General features: G+C 37.5%; 1 protein-coding gene across 9 annotated transcripts in view; it reads left to right on the forward strand.

Annotated features, from left to right (window-relative positions):
* Positions 1 to 16,546, forward strand: part of LOC129771373 (uncharacterized) — a 284,948-nt gene that overhangs the window by 12,348 nt on the left and 256,054 nt on the right. The gene's annotated exons all lie outside the window — the stretch shown is intronic.

Here is a 16,546-nt window from a genome sequence, read left to right on the forward strand (position 1 = left end):
CCGTTGAATAGTTTTAATTAGAGAAACTTTTACTTTTGCTGGGGTGGGAACGATAGTTGGAAGACTCTGGGGGTGGCCGTGGCATTTATGTTATATTTTTGGTACGTGTTACAATGTTTCAACCAGACGACGGGAAAGTGCACACTAACGAGCCGCTCACACGAGGGTAATTATTGTTATTTTCCATAATGGTTTTGAATCCGTTTTTTGTCTCTCTAAAAGGACAAGCGTATAAAACGGGCTGCTTCAGTCGCACGTGTCAGTTATTAGTAACAGGAGCAAAGAATTTGAATGCACCGGCTGTCTCAAATGTTACAGGAAAGTTATTTCATAATTGTTATGTTAAGTAGCTTAAAACATTCCAATGGAGTAATTTCACTTGCTCGATCATCCGTAATGAGACGCTGATTATTCTAAATAAATCATACTGTTTAAGAACGAGTCGGAGTCGATGGATGAACATTACTGGAAAAAAACCTTTATATTTTTTTAATATGAAAATTTTTATTTCGCTCATTTGTGGAACCACCACAGAGGTAGCTGAACACGTTATCATGTGGACGATTATATGATGGAATATCTTTCATAATATCAGTAACCAAGTTGAAAAGTAAAAAATAGGACTGAATGTACCACGGACATAGATCCATAACTCATTGAGTACAGTTCATTTCATTCATTTTGTTTTTCTTCGATCTAGGACTGCCGGAGTTTTTATTTCTGAGTATGAATGGCAAATGAACACAGCACCAACATGAATGTTTACTACAGTTCGTTTATTTCCAACCTTCAATATAACAGATAATTTACACAGTACATAATTTTTCAGCCGATACAAATGCCGTTTTTCTTCCAACTTCTATCACTTTTTTTTCACTTAAATTCTTTTTATTTCTTAATTTGGTTACTATGTTTCCTTCCTTTGCGATTTTTATAATTCCTTATTTCCACCTCTCCCACATCTCTTGCGTTTTTGTTTTTTGTTTAGTGTTTTTTATATGTTGATGTCTTGGGGTTTTAATGCATATGAAATCCTTAATGCAGCTTATCAGAGAAATGGGGGTTGTCCGATGCAAGATATTGGGCTTGATTCTCGAATACACTACGAATACACTTCACGGTGGAAACGGTATGAAACGCATTCGCGATGACAACGGTACGGTGTCGACATCTGGATGCGAGATTAGTTTCCCACTAAATTTATCATTATAATATCAAATTATCTTCAGATGAAATTTTTGTATGGGATTATTATACCACATGAAGAAAACAAAGTTTTCCACTCACATTGAATACCAGTTTGATACGAAGAAGATAATTTTCATTAATGATTTTTTATTTGATAAGTTCTCATTCTGCCTGAAAACTCATCATTATCTTCGACACTTCACTAACTCGTAAAACGTAGTTCAATGGCGTGCCGTTCATTTCGTTTCCACCGTGAAGTGTATTCGAGAATCAGGGCCATTGTCTTGTTGTTGTTCAGTAATCAACACAACACATAAACAAAGTGAACTTCTAGCTAGCTACACTATAGATCAATTGCTACTTATCAGACATTTGGTAACGTATTAAAATTAACAACAATGTGTGCATGCTGAACCGATTACACGAGAACGTAGCCTCTAGTCGGTGTAATGCACTGTTTCACTGAGTGAAAAGTGTTTCAGGATGCTTGAACTCGAAGTTGAACAGCGTAAACTCCTTCGGAAACTAGTTCTGAAAAAAACTGATCGTTTACTATTTGATGAATTTGTAGAAAAAACACGTCGCGATAGGAGTGAATCACAAATATATGCATGGTCATTTATGCCATATCGTCACATGAAATTAAACACACTCTTGCTGTTGCTGCTGCTGACAGTGTGCGTGCTGCAAAAATACACAAGCGCTCTCCAACAGATGGGAAGAAAACAGATGCTTTGTGTAGTTTCATCGAGATCCTCCTTAGAGTTGAAAGTGCGAGCGAATTCGCACCCCGATTTGATGTCCACTGCTCACTGGAAAAAGCAAGACTGTGTAATATTCTTCTTCTTTTTTTACATTACATAGGGTCTTCATCTTCAAGTTCATTTGTTTCTATTGTAGCGTGTACCACATATTTCATTTGTGAGCCCCTCGTACAATTAATTTCTTTATAAGCTCAGAGCTTTTCACTACTCTGTGATGGTGTATGAGATGCCCGGCAGAGCGAGTGCCGGTTTCCCCTTTTTTTTCATTTTTCAAATTCAACTGAGTGCCGCGGGCTCCGATAGCTGGTGCTAGCTGTCGGCTGCTGCAAAGCTCTCGAGACTGTACTTTCCGCTGACGAGATTTCTCCCAGCGACGGAGAGACAACCTTAAGCGTTTTCTTTTTTAGCATTAGCATTAGCATTGAGCAAGTTGTACAATATCGTAGGTGGTACGAATTCAGAACTATCAAGTTAAAAGCTAGCCTCCATCCGTTGCTGATGATTAGTAATATCTCTTAGATGAAGGCATGCTTTCTTCAACAGTTAAGAATTGTCCTGGCCACGTCCTTCCAACTGCTGAGGAAAGGGGAGGAATGTTAGTTCAACATTTACTTAAGAGAGATGCAGAGAACTCTACGACCTCTCATAAATGTCTCGGGAATTCGGGAATGTGTTAGTATGGAAGGTAAGCCATAGGATACACTCAGCCGGTGTTACTGGCGTAGCTTGTTGTTACTAATTATTTAGCGGTACTTGATACTTAACTAATTTTACTGTAACTATAACTATAACTATAACTATAACTATAACTATAACTATAACTATAACTATAACTATAACTATAACTATAACTATAACTATAACTATAACTATAACTATAACTATAACTATAACTATAACTATAACTATAACTATAACCACAACTATAACTACTTATGGTCATAGTTAAAGTAATACTATTACTTATTTCTTATCACTATTACTATTACCTAGTGAAAATGGTGGCTGCTGGGGGAATTGGTTAGTAAAATAGAATTAAATTAAATCGTAGAATGTATCAAATGTTCTGCCTGCCGACCGTTGTCACATTGGTTACTGTTAAAAACTATAATTATAATAAGTATAAAAGATAATATGAAATTCAAAATATAAATATAAATAATAATTGGTTAGTGATATTATTCTATAGCTAGTAGTAGTGCACTCCGAACTTCCAATTGCTACCACGACTGTGGAACAAGTGTTCTATCAAATCTTAACATGGAACAATAACATTATGGATTTTGGATTATGGATTATGGAAACCTGTACAGCAGTTGAACACTGAAACTCGGAAATATTCATAAACTCGAACATGAAATTCATAATTCAAAATCCAACATCTGAAATATGGAATCTCTGAATTATATGTTATGCAATAAGTCTCCGGAATCTGATGTAAAAGGGAATTTATCAAATTAGATAATCCAATGTTGTCTTAGAAAACTAAAATTTGAAACATAAAAAAATATTTTGAAATATTCAGAATTTCGATTCTACATACATTTAATGTATCTGAAATTGAATCTACTTCTAGAATATTTATACGCTCAAACATACACACACGAATATTAGACAAAATACAATAGTACTCGTTCACTAACTGGGCTTTTTCCTAGTTCAACCCAATTATCGAATTCCACACGCTGCAAAATAGCAAAACTCCAAATTGAATATTACGTCTATCATTAATACATAAATGGATTGCAGCATAGTTATTGTACGCTCTGTTAAAAGTAGTCCAGTAACAATAGGCCCAGTTAGCGAACGACTACTGTAAAGCCAAAAAAGAAAATATTGCAATTTATTAAAGCAGCTGCTGTCGTGGAGCCACATATCTATTAATATTGATACGATGGAAGACAAACAAAAATAGCTTAGTTGCCGTCCTGAAGCTGACGAAGCTGCGTCGCCCCAATCATGGTAATAACACCCCAGAAGACGAATAAACACCGCTCTGCTGCCATCGTGCCGACCGCGAATACGTTTGTTTCCAAAATCACACCATAACAACACAAAATATCTAGAAAAAGTTAAAACATGATACTTGAATAATGACGTCATGTCTGATAACCACAGCGTACATAATAATGAGGCTCACTACACTCAATCACCTATTCATACTTAGGAATATACGCGTTGACGACACCGAATCTGGGAAGCGACAATTACAATGATGGATTTCCAGGTGGAATGAGCACCTTCAAAACAAAAATCATGAATGAAAAAAGATATTTCAGCACCGAACACATACTCCATGTAAAAGAATGACACGCCTCTCTCAAACTATGAATATACATCAAAAGAAAATTGTGTCTGATAGCGCCAACATATTACAATGGAAATATCAGGAAATGTATTTACGAATTGAATTTTAGAAATCGATGCACACCTATATCGCAAATTTTACGTTGTTTCCTTTATACCTGAGTCAGCAGCTATCCCATTCACCCTCATTGAATGCAAACTTCCCTTTTCACTTTTTATCTCTCTACTCTCCAGAAGAGCTGCCATTTGATGATTCCTGTTGGAACTGGGCTTTCAAGATTCCTGTTGGAAATTTCAATAACCTAATTTAACTTTTAATATTACCTTTTAATGTGTTATAAGTTATACGCTTGTTATGAGGAGAGAAGTATGCTAACAGAAACAACATGCTAACTCTTTGTATAGGATACAATATAGTGTATGAGAAAAAAAAATCTGTATGAGATATTGATAAAATAAATCACCGATCAGCTACGTCCATTCATGTGATGATTCCTTAAGTGTGATACATTCACCACGATAGCAAAATACATGAGACGGAAAGAGAACACAATAACACCTAACCGAAACGGCGACGATCGAGAGCGTAACGAAAGCGATCGGGTTTTCACTAACACATACGACGTATAAAATTGCTTCATTTTAGCATTTCACCTCGCAAATTTAGAATTATAAATATAAATATTTGCGTAGAAAATTAAATAAAATGTCACTGATTCCAGAATCACTAAATCAGATAGCACACTTCGCACATTCGAAATATAATAAAAAAAACAGCAGAAACGCGCGCGTTGTTCGAACCTCTGCTTCTTACTAAATGGAAACAAAAAAAAAATTAAATACACATTATCCGCACAATTTACGACTTAATTTGGAAATTACGCATTAAAGTAACAGAAAGCCTAGCTCTACTTTAAAAAATCGGAATGGAACCATATTTATTGTTATCGCACAGAAGCCATCAATATCAAACGATATTATGCACGGAGCAGTAGAAAAAAAAACATCCGCACCCGATGACTGCCCGATTGAAACTCCGACAACCTTAAGCGTTTTCTTTTTACTTAAAATCGAATCCCCGGCGCGAGATTCGGCTTGACCGGGACTCGGAGGGTGATAGGTTAATGCCATAGGGGATTCGGGAAACAATTCCGAAAGCGGGTGAAGAATGACTTCGGTACGACTTTTTCTAAAAAAGAGTCTGATACAAAACAGAATAGCCCGCTGATCTGAGGATTCTAGCTTTTGCGGAACCACTTCAGTTCGAACCGTGGAAGAAGGCAGAAGTGGAAAACCTTTTTTTCCGAAATTGCTTCTTTTTAAAATTGTTGGAAAGGTAATTCAGTGATAATTTTTTTTTGTTAGTTGCGCGGAATACAATTTTGAATTTATCCCCGTGTAGCGATAAATTAGTGAGACAGCGTTAGTTTACCCAAAAATTCCCCCTAGAGTGCGAAGAAAATTACAAAAAGGTAAATGTGCGTTTTTCTTTCCCATGTGGCTTTGGGTTTTATAATGGTGGCATCACGTTTCTTTTAAATTACTAAAAGGAGGGAAACGCTTCTGGCCCCGCGAATCGGAACTGAGGATTGACCAATATATATTCGGCCGACGCAACAATATATTTGCGATTCTCCAACGCATTCCGGAGAGATTGACCAGCTGCTATTTCGGTGGCTAAAGCAGTGCGCCACAGCGACAAACAAAAGCGCGCACTGTAACGTGCGCGTCAACAGCACGGCAACGGAAGCAGGTTTGCTACAATACCACCGAACTCAATTATCCAGAGTGAGTACCCCTTAAATTATATGCGCATGTCGGGGACAATAAGCGAGTAGTCGTTACCGACACTCAATAAATAGAGCCACAAAACCATATCCACAAAAATAGATTTCCCGCTGACGAGCGGTAGACAGATTATTTGAACGCACTCTTAACAGGATTCGGATATGTTACCTAGAGAAATCGGGGATAGAGTAGGTAGTTCAGACACCAGGACTTAAGCGGATGATCAAATGATCATGGGATCGAATCCCAAAAATCAATGTACAAATATAGTTAAATAAAAGTTTGTAGAGTATGTAGGTGAAGTATGAAGTAATGAAAATGATTTTGATGTGTGGGGATTAATTATAATAATTAGCTAATATTATATATGTGATTAATTGTGAAAATGGAGTTTATGGATTGAGGAAAATTTAAAGAAATAACATGCGAATTTGAGCTTTAAAACCACAAGCTGTTTTCCGTGAGTTGATGAATTTTTGCACAGAAAGAAGAATACATCCATGTTGAAGCATAAAACACGTAATCCGCCCCCTCCCGCTTAGGTAAAAGAACTCCCCCGAATGCTGCGTTTCGCGGACAACTAGTACAAGAAGGGTGTTGTCATTGGATTTTCTTTTTTTTGTAGTTTTGGTCACGAGTCGGGTTGACTCCTTGTCTTTCAGCCCCCGCTTTCACCTCCGAAGCGATTGGGAAGTGTTGTGGGGATTCGGTAGTTGGATCCAGTGATGATACTTACAGCCTCTCGCTGTTCTTGAGTGTCGCTGGGGTTCTTTTGTAGCCCGTGATCGGGTGATTGTGAAAGGTTTTCCCTTTGGTGTTGGCTGATTGCCTTCCAGGTACTTGGGCACAGTCGTTTCTCGAGCCGGGAATTTGGCCCGTCCTAAGGTTGGGTCTCAGAAGCTGGGCAAAATTTAACCGCGGTGGTTGGTCTTCCCTATGGGAGTGGCGCATAAGTCGGCCACCTACGCACAAAGCCCCGGTCGCGACTGGCTCTCGTTACACTATTATCTGATATAATATGAAGCTTTTACGCTTTGGCCATGTCAATAAGCTACCAGCGGGTGGGGCTTAAATTGTTATATTTTCTTTCTCCACAGTGTTCGTTCACAGACTGCTCATGTCAATGGACCAATTATTCAAAAGTTTGTTTAAAAAAATATTTTTTGTAATAGTGCGCCGTAGAAATAATTCAGATCGATCAAAAACTTTAATTTTTTTTCAATTATACGACCGCTGGCCCTGTCGCAGAGTGATACAGAGTTCGTGATTTTGTGCAACGTAACAAACGGCGAATAAGAAGAAAGTAAATAAAAACAAAACGAGATAATTATAGTTAGGAGTGAAATATATATTGCTAATCAATTTTTTGGTATTGTAAAAAATAGTATTTGAATTTAGTTTAATTGTGTTTATCTACTTATAAGTATGCAAAGGAAGCTTATGATTCATTCAATGATTTATTCATTTTTACTTGCAGCGTAAGGACTTCTCCTTTTTCAAATCTGACATTGGATTCGATACGACCACATCATAAATTTTGGATCAGAATTCAATGAATAACTATTTTATTTTCAATTTCTAATTTCTTCCATCGATCATATACACTCTCGGTTGAATCGTTCGCGTGATCGCATGATTTTGATTTCAGCTGGTAGCTGGTTCCACAGAATGAGTCTCTAAAATGAGAAGTAGAGGAGATGTGTCGAAAACGCGCCTGCCGGGCAATTTGACCCGCCTGATTTTCTCGTAAACCAGCAAGAATAGAAATGCAATGGATATAGGCAATCGTACTAGTCAATGATAGAATCCTACCATGCAAGTTTTACATTTGTAACATGCTTTGAAAAAATAAGAAAAATAATTTCCTTTGGAAGCGATTTTCGATGTGATTTTCTACATCATTTCTATAAGGTTTTTGTTGCTTGAAACCAATTCAGAGGCGATAAGGTCATATTTATTGAGTCGAGTTCCCAGTGAATTTCTCAGATGAAGAAACTGGTAAGAATAGATTCTTTTCTTTCTCAATATGATATTTTCCGCATCAGCTTACCATCGGGCAGTACGGCATACCCTCGATCGGGACAATTTGCTCGCTTTCGGCCGCAAACATTCTCACGAGAGAAATTATAATGAATCCAATGAGCAAACCATCACGATATTTCTAAATCATGTTCGATAAATCACACAAACAATTGTTTTCACATACTTTGAAATGTCCTCAGTATGTTTTTACAAAATTAAATGTCTTGACAACGAAAACATGTCTTCACATTTGGCATCTATATTATCTGCTCAGAGAATGCAGGAAAACAAGAGCGCGGACTGGAGATTTAATGCATGAATACTGGGAGAACACGCTCATCGGAGGAACGGTTTCTTCTCTTCGCTGGTGGGTATGAAGGGAATAGATTGATGGACTCTCTCATTCATACAAGCTGTTTCTCTGAGCTTTATAGTCTTTGAGAGAAACAACTAATGGGTATATTATACTTCTGCTGGGCCATTTAACACCGTATCATTGGTAATTTAGAATTTGGTCGCCTTACAAAATAAAATTTGTAGCACTTTTGTTATTCAGTATCTAAAATACAGAACTAGTATAGATGACTGAGGGTTAACTAATCTACGTACTGACGTAGTTGTTACCCTCAATTTTGAGAGCACGATCAAGATAAATCCATTCTCGCTTAGGGTGTGCGTATTACACACTTCTCCTATATTTATTTGTAACAGAACAAAGTTTCGGGTTCGCATGCCTCTAAAGGAAGTAAGCTTTTCAAAAAGATAAAAGGGACCATGATGGATTATTCTAAACAGAAAGAAGATGTATCGTATGTGGGAGAAGCGATATGAATAAAAAATACTAGCTATTTAACGGTTCAGAATTTTTTTAGGAATATAAATAATTAGTGATTCGTCTGTTCTGTAGCTTTGATAAGATACTTGACGAACCTGAGTTTAAGGAATCATGGATATAGAACTCTATGGATAGCAATGAGAGAAAGGAACTTGCATAATACTTCTTAACATGAGAACATTGCAGAGAGAGGAAATCAGAAATAAAAACCGATCTCATTCTCTCATGTACAGAATATGGAGAGCTGAGAATGAAGCAAAAAGTAAGATGTTAATATCCCTCTAATAATGAGCTCTTGGAAATTAGAGTCAGTCTCTGGATTATTGTTGGATCGAATAGTCGTGTTTAAAATTGAATTGAAACCCTGAATACGACAATGGCGCAGTTGGTAGTGACATATTTTAAGCATTATATTTTGAAAAAGTTGAACGTGAAAGAAAATAGCGGAATAATCTAGTTAAACCCATTTTGTGGAAAATGCTATTGTATAAATGTTATTTCTGAAGAAAATTGGACTCTAAAATCAAGATGTGAAATGTTCTTGCCGGTCATATTATGTGTTACGAAAAATGTGTTAAGCATGTAGAACAAAAGTGATTTATTTGCCCATGAAAATTGCGGAATACGCTCCGATTTATCGGGGACGCAGAAAAAATGGGAGAAGTCGGTCATGAGGATTCGTGGGACGAAGATGATTTCGTCGGCCATGAACGTTCGTGAGACAAAAGACGTGCGACGAAGATGATTTCGTCAGCCATGCACAATATAAAAAGGAAATGTCGGCCATGAAGATTCGTGGGACAGAAAGACGTGGGACGAAGATGATTTCGTCGGCCATGCAAAATAAAAAGAAGGAATTGTTGGCCATGAAGATTCGTGGGACAGAAAGACGTGGGACGAAGATGATTTCGTCAGCCATGCACAATATAAAAAGGAAATGTCGGCCATGAAGATTCGTGGGACAGAAAGACGTGGGACGAAGATGATTTCGTCGGCCATGCAAAATAAAAAGAAGGAATTGTTGGCCATGAAGATTCGTGGGACAGAAAGACGTGGGACGAAGATAATTTCGTCGGCCATGCAAAATAAAAATGGAAATGTCGGCCATGAAGATTCGTGGGACAGAAAGACGTGGGACGAAGATGATTTCGTCGGCCATGCAAAATAAAAAAGGAAATGTCGGCCATGAAGATTCGTGGGACAGAAAGATGTGGGACGAAGATGATTTCGTCGGCCATGCAAAATAAAAAGAAGCAATTGTCGGCCATGAAGATTCGTGGGACAGAAAGACGTGGAACGAAGATAATTTCGTCGGCCATGCAAAATTAAAAAAAAGAAAATGTCGGCCATGATGATTTGTGGGACAGAAAGACGTGGGACGAAGATAATTTCATCGGCCATGCAAAACAAAAAAATGGAAATGTCGGCCATGATGATTCGTGGGACAGAAAGACGTGGGACGAAGATAATTTCGTCGGCCATGCAAAACAAAAAAATGGAAATGTCGGCCATGAAGATTCGTGGGACAAACTCAGACTAAGCTTAGATTTTTCGGCCATGAAAAAAAAATAAAAAGAAAAGGAATCGTCAGGCATGAAGATTCGTGGAAGAAATAAAGGTGACACAAAGATAGAATCGTCGGTCATGAAAGTGCTCAGGCTGAGCTCAGGCTTACTGCAGAACAAGAAAGAAAGAGAATGTCAACCGTTTTACCTGCACGATTTTGGTACTACTTCGATGAAATTTAATTTGATGGAGTCAATTCAGTTGTATTATTTTCATTTAAAAAGACGTAATTTGACACATGAAATCTTCACATCAAATTCGGAAATGAATGCTGTAAAAGTTTGTTCAAAGATATAGTAAAATTTTGGTGTAATCTAGGAACTTTATATTAGACAATGAAGTGAGGACTAGCACGGACTGGAAAAAAAATATGATGAATTGTGATTAATGTCAAAATATCACTCATGTAATAGAGCGTGATCCCATTAAATATTTTTGGGAATCTTTCAGTAAAATCTCATACGATAAAAGAAAGATGAATGGGCAGCAAAATGAAGTCGTAAGAATAGAGACGGGGAGTAATGTGGGAGAAGCGATATGAATAAAAAATACTAGCTATTTAACGGTTCAGAAATTTTTTAGGAATATAAATAATTAGTGATTCGTCTGTTCTGTAGCTTTGATAAGATACTTGACGAACCTGAGTTTAAGGAATCATGGATATAGAACTCTATGGATAGCAATGAGAGAAAGGAACTTGCATAATACTTCTTAACATGAGAACATTGCAGAGAGAGGAAATCAGAAATAAAAACCGATCTCATTCTCTCATGTACAGAATATGGAGAGCTGAGAATGAAGCAAAAAGCAAGATGTTAATATCCCTCTAATAATGAGCTCATGGAAATTAGAGTCAGTCTCTGGATTATTGTTGGATCGAATAGTCGTGCTTAAAATTGAATTGAAACCCTGAATACGACATCGTATTTTGAGAAAACTATGAAAAGAGCATCCCAGTAGATGAGGTGAAGATGAGAAACTCGAGAGAACGTACTAATACCGAATATCCATCTAAGACATTCATTTAGCGCAATTTCTCGAGAGCAGCTACAGAGGCATTCGATGTTAGTTCCAAACCATAAGTGAAGTAGGATAGTAGGAGAGATTTAAATAATCTTATTTTAACCGTAGCAGACAACATACTTGCAGTAAGCCTGAAGTAGCGCAGACCAGCATAGATTTTGGAGCACTGCGTATTAATATGAGCATCCCATTCCAAATCATACTGAAACACAACTCCCAGGTTGGAAACTTTTTTCAATATATTCTAGAACTTCATTGTTGAGAAGAATATTTGACAATGAATGTGGTCTCTGATGTCTACTTAGAAACATAAATTTTGTTTTGGAAGTATTAATAGGGAGTGGGTTACGTTCAGACCACCGACAGATATTCTCAAGATCTCAAGTTAATTAACCGAGCCGTTTCATCGGCCGCGATATTGAGGGAAAGTATAGCTGAACATCATCAGCAAATGTGTGTATCATACAATATTTGAGAATAGTGGGCAAATCATCAATGAATAGTGAGTAAAGTAATGACCCAAACACTGACCCACGTGGTACATCTGATATTATGTAGACCGAATTTGATAGAGTTCCTTGAGATTCAACTACTTGGGTGCGCTGACATAGATATGGCCCAATAAGGTAAACTGGATTCTTGCATGAATAGGTTGAATAACGAATTTGCACAGAAAACAAGAGGTTACAAACAGGATTGGAACACTAAATTTGGATGTTTTTAAGAAAGTGATTAGAATTGAAATTGTAGAAAAAAAAACATATAATTACAGCTTTGAGCAGTTAAAAAAATTAGCTTATTTCCCATAGAATTAATTGTTATAGTGTTAGAAAATTTTATAATAAAATTCACGATGGTTAGGTGTACTATCTTTTTCGTAACGTGTGGTGTTAGCCAAATTTTCGTTAATACAATACAATTCACTTTGATATGTTTTGTATCGTTTGTTTGTATCGTAAATGTTAAGTTCAATAACAATTTAAGTTTTTTTTTCAAATATAACTTCTCGAATGGTAATATTTAGGCAATATTGTGGGGTTATCAATGGTTTCTGATTTCAAAGTTTAAACTATGTACATGACATATCAATAAATCAGGAAGTCAATAAATAAATTTATTTTTGTTACGAGATGTATTTTTCTCAAATACTAGGTGTAATCCGGTTTAGTGCAATGTTGCAATGTTGCCACCACTGTCACACAAAATGCGATCAGATTCGCGGATTCGCAGATTGAAGAATGGACTCTGTGTTACGAACGTGTTAATTCAAATCTCTCTTTCGACCAAGCGCTAGATAACATGGAGCACGATGTGAAGGTTGCCAAATGTTATAAAATTTCGGAAGATTATTTCTCCATTGTTCGCACGTGAAAAAACGGCGTTCGACGTCTCGTGGCTTCAATTCACCCAATGTCCTATCTTTCGGATTATTTCCCCATGAGTCAAACATGTGTTCTTCGTATCATGGATTTTCTAAGCTGTACCATTTTTTTTGTATAAATTATTCAACCAAATGTCACATATTTATACAAATAGCATTTTTGTTATTTTGTCATGGAAAAAAAAATAAATGTGAAGCGAGCAAAGAATTTATTTTATTTTATTTATAAAGAAACTAAGCTGCCAATGAATGTATGAGAAAAAAATTTACCCTAAAATTTCAAAAAGTTAACCAATAAAAAATGTTCACCACCTCGAAAAAACACCCTATGCAAAATATCAGCTCGATCGGACTTAAGGGAGAGTGGCGCAAAGCGGTCAATGTTTGAGTTTTTTGAAAATCGAAAAACCACCCAAGGGGCGAGTAAAGGAAATCGGGGTTTTCGAAAAAATATGTTGATGCCAAATGTCTTAAAATTGCATTACACGTCCTAGTAATCGGACGGAGCAATGTCTGGAGAGTACGGCGGGTGGGATAGGACCTCCCATTTCAGAGTTTCCAAGTATTTTTTGACCGGTTCCGCGACATGCGGTCGAGCATGCGGTTGTCGTGCTGCAAAATGACTTTATCGTGTCATTGCTCGTATTGTGGCCGTATGTGGCAGTGCACGGCTCAAACGCATCAATTGTCGTCGGTAGAGTTCGCCCGTAATGGTTTCATTCAACTTTAGCAGCTCATAGTACACCACACCCAGCTGGTCCCACCAAATAGACAGCATAACCTTCTGGCCATGAATATTCCGCGCGGACGTCGATGTTGATGCATGGCCAGGGTATCCATACGTTGCCCGACGTTTAGGATTGTCGTAATGGACCCACTTTTCATCGCCAGTAACGATTCGATGCAGAAAACCCTTTCTTTTATGCCGTTTATGACGTTGGAACAGTTGTTCGCACGTGAAAAAACGGCGTTCGACGTCTCGTGGCTTCAATTCACCCAATGTCCTATCTTTCGGATCACTCCCATTGCTTTTAAGCGATCGGATATGGTTTGCTGAGCTACTCCAAGTGTATCTGCAAGTTGTTGTTGCGTTTGTGACGGATCTTGATCGAGAAAAGCCTCCAATTCTTCATTTTCCAAGTTGTTTGGCGGTCCGGAACGTTCTTCGTCTTCCAAGTCAAAATAACCACTTTTAAACTGTGTAAAACACGTCTGACACGATCGCTCAGTTGGAGCATGGTCACCATAAACTTCCACCAAAATGCGATGACTTTCCGCAGTTTTTTTCTTCATATTGAAGTAATGAAGTAACACTCCCCGCAAAAACACTCTCGTTGGTACCTAAGACAAGACGTGACAACTGGCTTCTTACTCTTCTTTCTGCATTTTCGTCAACCAAGTGCTAGATAACAGGGAGCCGAACCACGCAAGATGTGAAGGTTGCCAAATGTTATAAAATTTCGGAAGATTATTTTCCCAAAAGAGAAACATGTGTTCTTCGTATCATGTATTATTTGAGCTGTACAATTTTTCATATTAATTATAAAATCGGGTTTCATATTTTAAACAGTTAGTATTTTCCTGTTATTTTGGTATCCAAAACAAATTTAAATTCAGAGAAAGCAAAAAGAAATAGAAAACGTAGATTTGATAACAGGAGTATGATATGTTGAAATACATGAATTGAATGAAAATTAACTTCTCCGTATCGAATTAATGTTCAATGTGAATGGAAAACTTTGTTTTCTTCATATGGTAAAATAATCTCTTACAAAAATGGTATCTGAAGATAAATTTATATTATAATAAATTTTAATGAGAATATCGGAAAGTGTATAGAAAATGGGTTAAGTTATGGTAAGAAAGACGTGCTTCAAGTAAATAAACAACGCCAAGTAAAAATTTTCATTCAGATTTTGACAAATTTAAAACTGCCTTCGGGCCAGCTAATCTGATGTGGTGAGAGTAGTAAGCCTTGTTAAAAACTAATTTTGTTTCCAGGTGTCAACATTGTATAGTTGTCATCGCGGATACACTTCATTTCGTTTTCACCGTGAAGTGTATACGGAAATAAGGCCTTATAATTCAACTCTGACATCGTTCAAAAACTAACAGTACTGTACAATGTTTCCCTCTCTTCGGGAACTGAACACAGGACGTAACAGAAACGAAAATATACAAAGAATCCATAATAGAAATTTTCGTTAAATTGAAATATGAATGCAACTATTAGTCAATTTTGAATTAAATTTGGCAACACTGTGAAAATGTTGGAAATCCCATTTTAGTATTTTTATCTTTGTCAACTGTTTTCCTCATCAACCAATCAGGAGTCGAGTTGCAAATGGTCCGAGTTTGACAGAAAAAGTGGTCCGGAATCGGCCCCCTATTGTCATGTCTCGTCTCAGGTTGGTACGAAATTCGACATATTCGTAGTCGCCAAAAACTATGATACTTACGCTTCAATTTTTTGACATATACTGAAAAAAACGCGCAATGACAGTAGCTTTCCAACGAATGTCTGGAATTTGATTCACTGGAATAATAATCAAGTTACGCCATCTTTTGTAAAACCGAAGAAATTTACCGGTACACCTAATACAATTTATAGATACGACATAAAAAATATAACATGTACACGATTCAATCCGGCTTTGTTTCAGTTAAAATGGTAATGAGCTTACATGAATAAACAATCCGCGAATCTGATCGCATTTTGTGTGACAGTGATGGTGATGGAGCACTAAACAGAATCATTCATACCTTTACCTATACCATTCAGAACCTTCAATTTCATGTAAAATAAATGGGTTTCTTTTTATTACACCTAGTATTTGAGATAATATAGAAATGGCTGAAATCACTGATGATCTTTGATTACGATTATTTCAATGTTTTTGCCTAAATGCAGTAGAATATTCTTGTGAGAAGGTTCATCTAAATTCGTTTCATAAAGGATGTGTCACATCAAATTGCATCACGGAAAAAACGCTGTAGAAATTCGCCCAGTAGACCGATCCTTTTGAAAATTTTAGACAGTAAAATAAAAACTATGAAACAACTTTTGGCATTTTCTTTTTATTCATACTTCGAGCCCAAGCCCGTATGCTCGCACCTTCCTCTTTACCCCGTCTATAAGGTTCTGTACAACGTCAGGTTGTAGTTTTTTTTGAACAGAAATCCATTTTCTCTTGAAGTCCGCCTCCGATTTGACAACTTTTGGGTTCTTCCGGAGGGCCTGCTTCATAATCGCCCAATATTTCTCTATTGGGCGAAGCTCCGGCGCGTTGGGCGGGTTCATTTCCTTTGGCACGAAGGTGACCCCGTTGGCTTCGTACCACTCCAACACGTCCTTTGAATAGTGGCACGAAGCGAGATCCGGCCAGAAGATGGTCGGGCCCTCGTGCTGCTTCAATAGTGGTAGTAAGCGCTTCTGTAGGCACTCCTTAAGGTAAACCTGCCCGTTTACCGTGCCGGTCATCACGAAGGGGGCGCTCCGCTTTCCGCAAGAGCAGATCGCTTGCCACACCATGTACTTTTTGGCAAACTTGGATAGTTACTGCTTGCGAATCTCCTCCGGAACGCTGAATTTGTCCTCTGCGGAGAAGAACAACAGGCCCGGCAGCTGACGAAAGTCCGCTTTGACATAGCTTACGTCGTCCATTACCCGGC

Source organism: Toxorhynchites rutilus, chromosome 2 (assembly GCF_029784135.1).
Source record: "Toxorhynchites rutilus septentrionalis strain SRP chromosome 2, ASM2978413v1, whole genome shotgun sequence".
NCBI classification, from domain to species: Eukaryota; Metazoa; Arthropoda; class Insecta; order Diptera; family Culicidae; genus Toxorhynchites; species Toxorhynchites rutilus.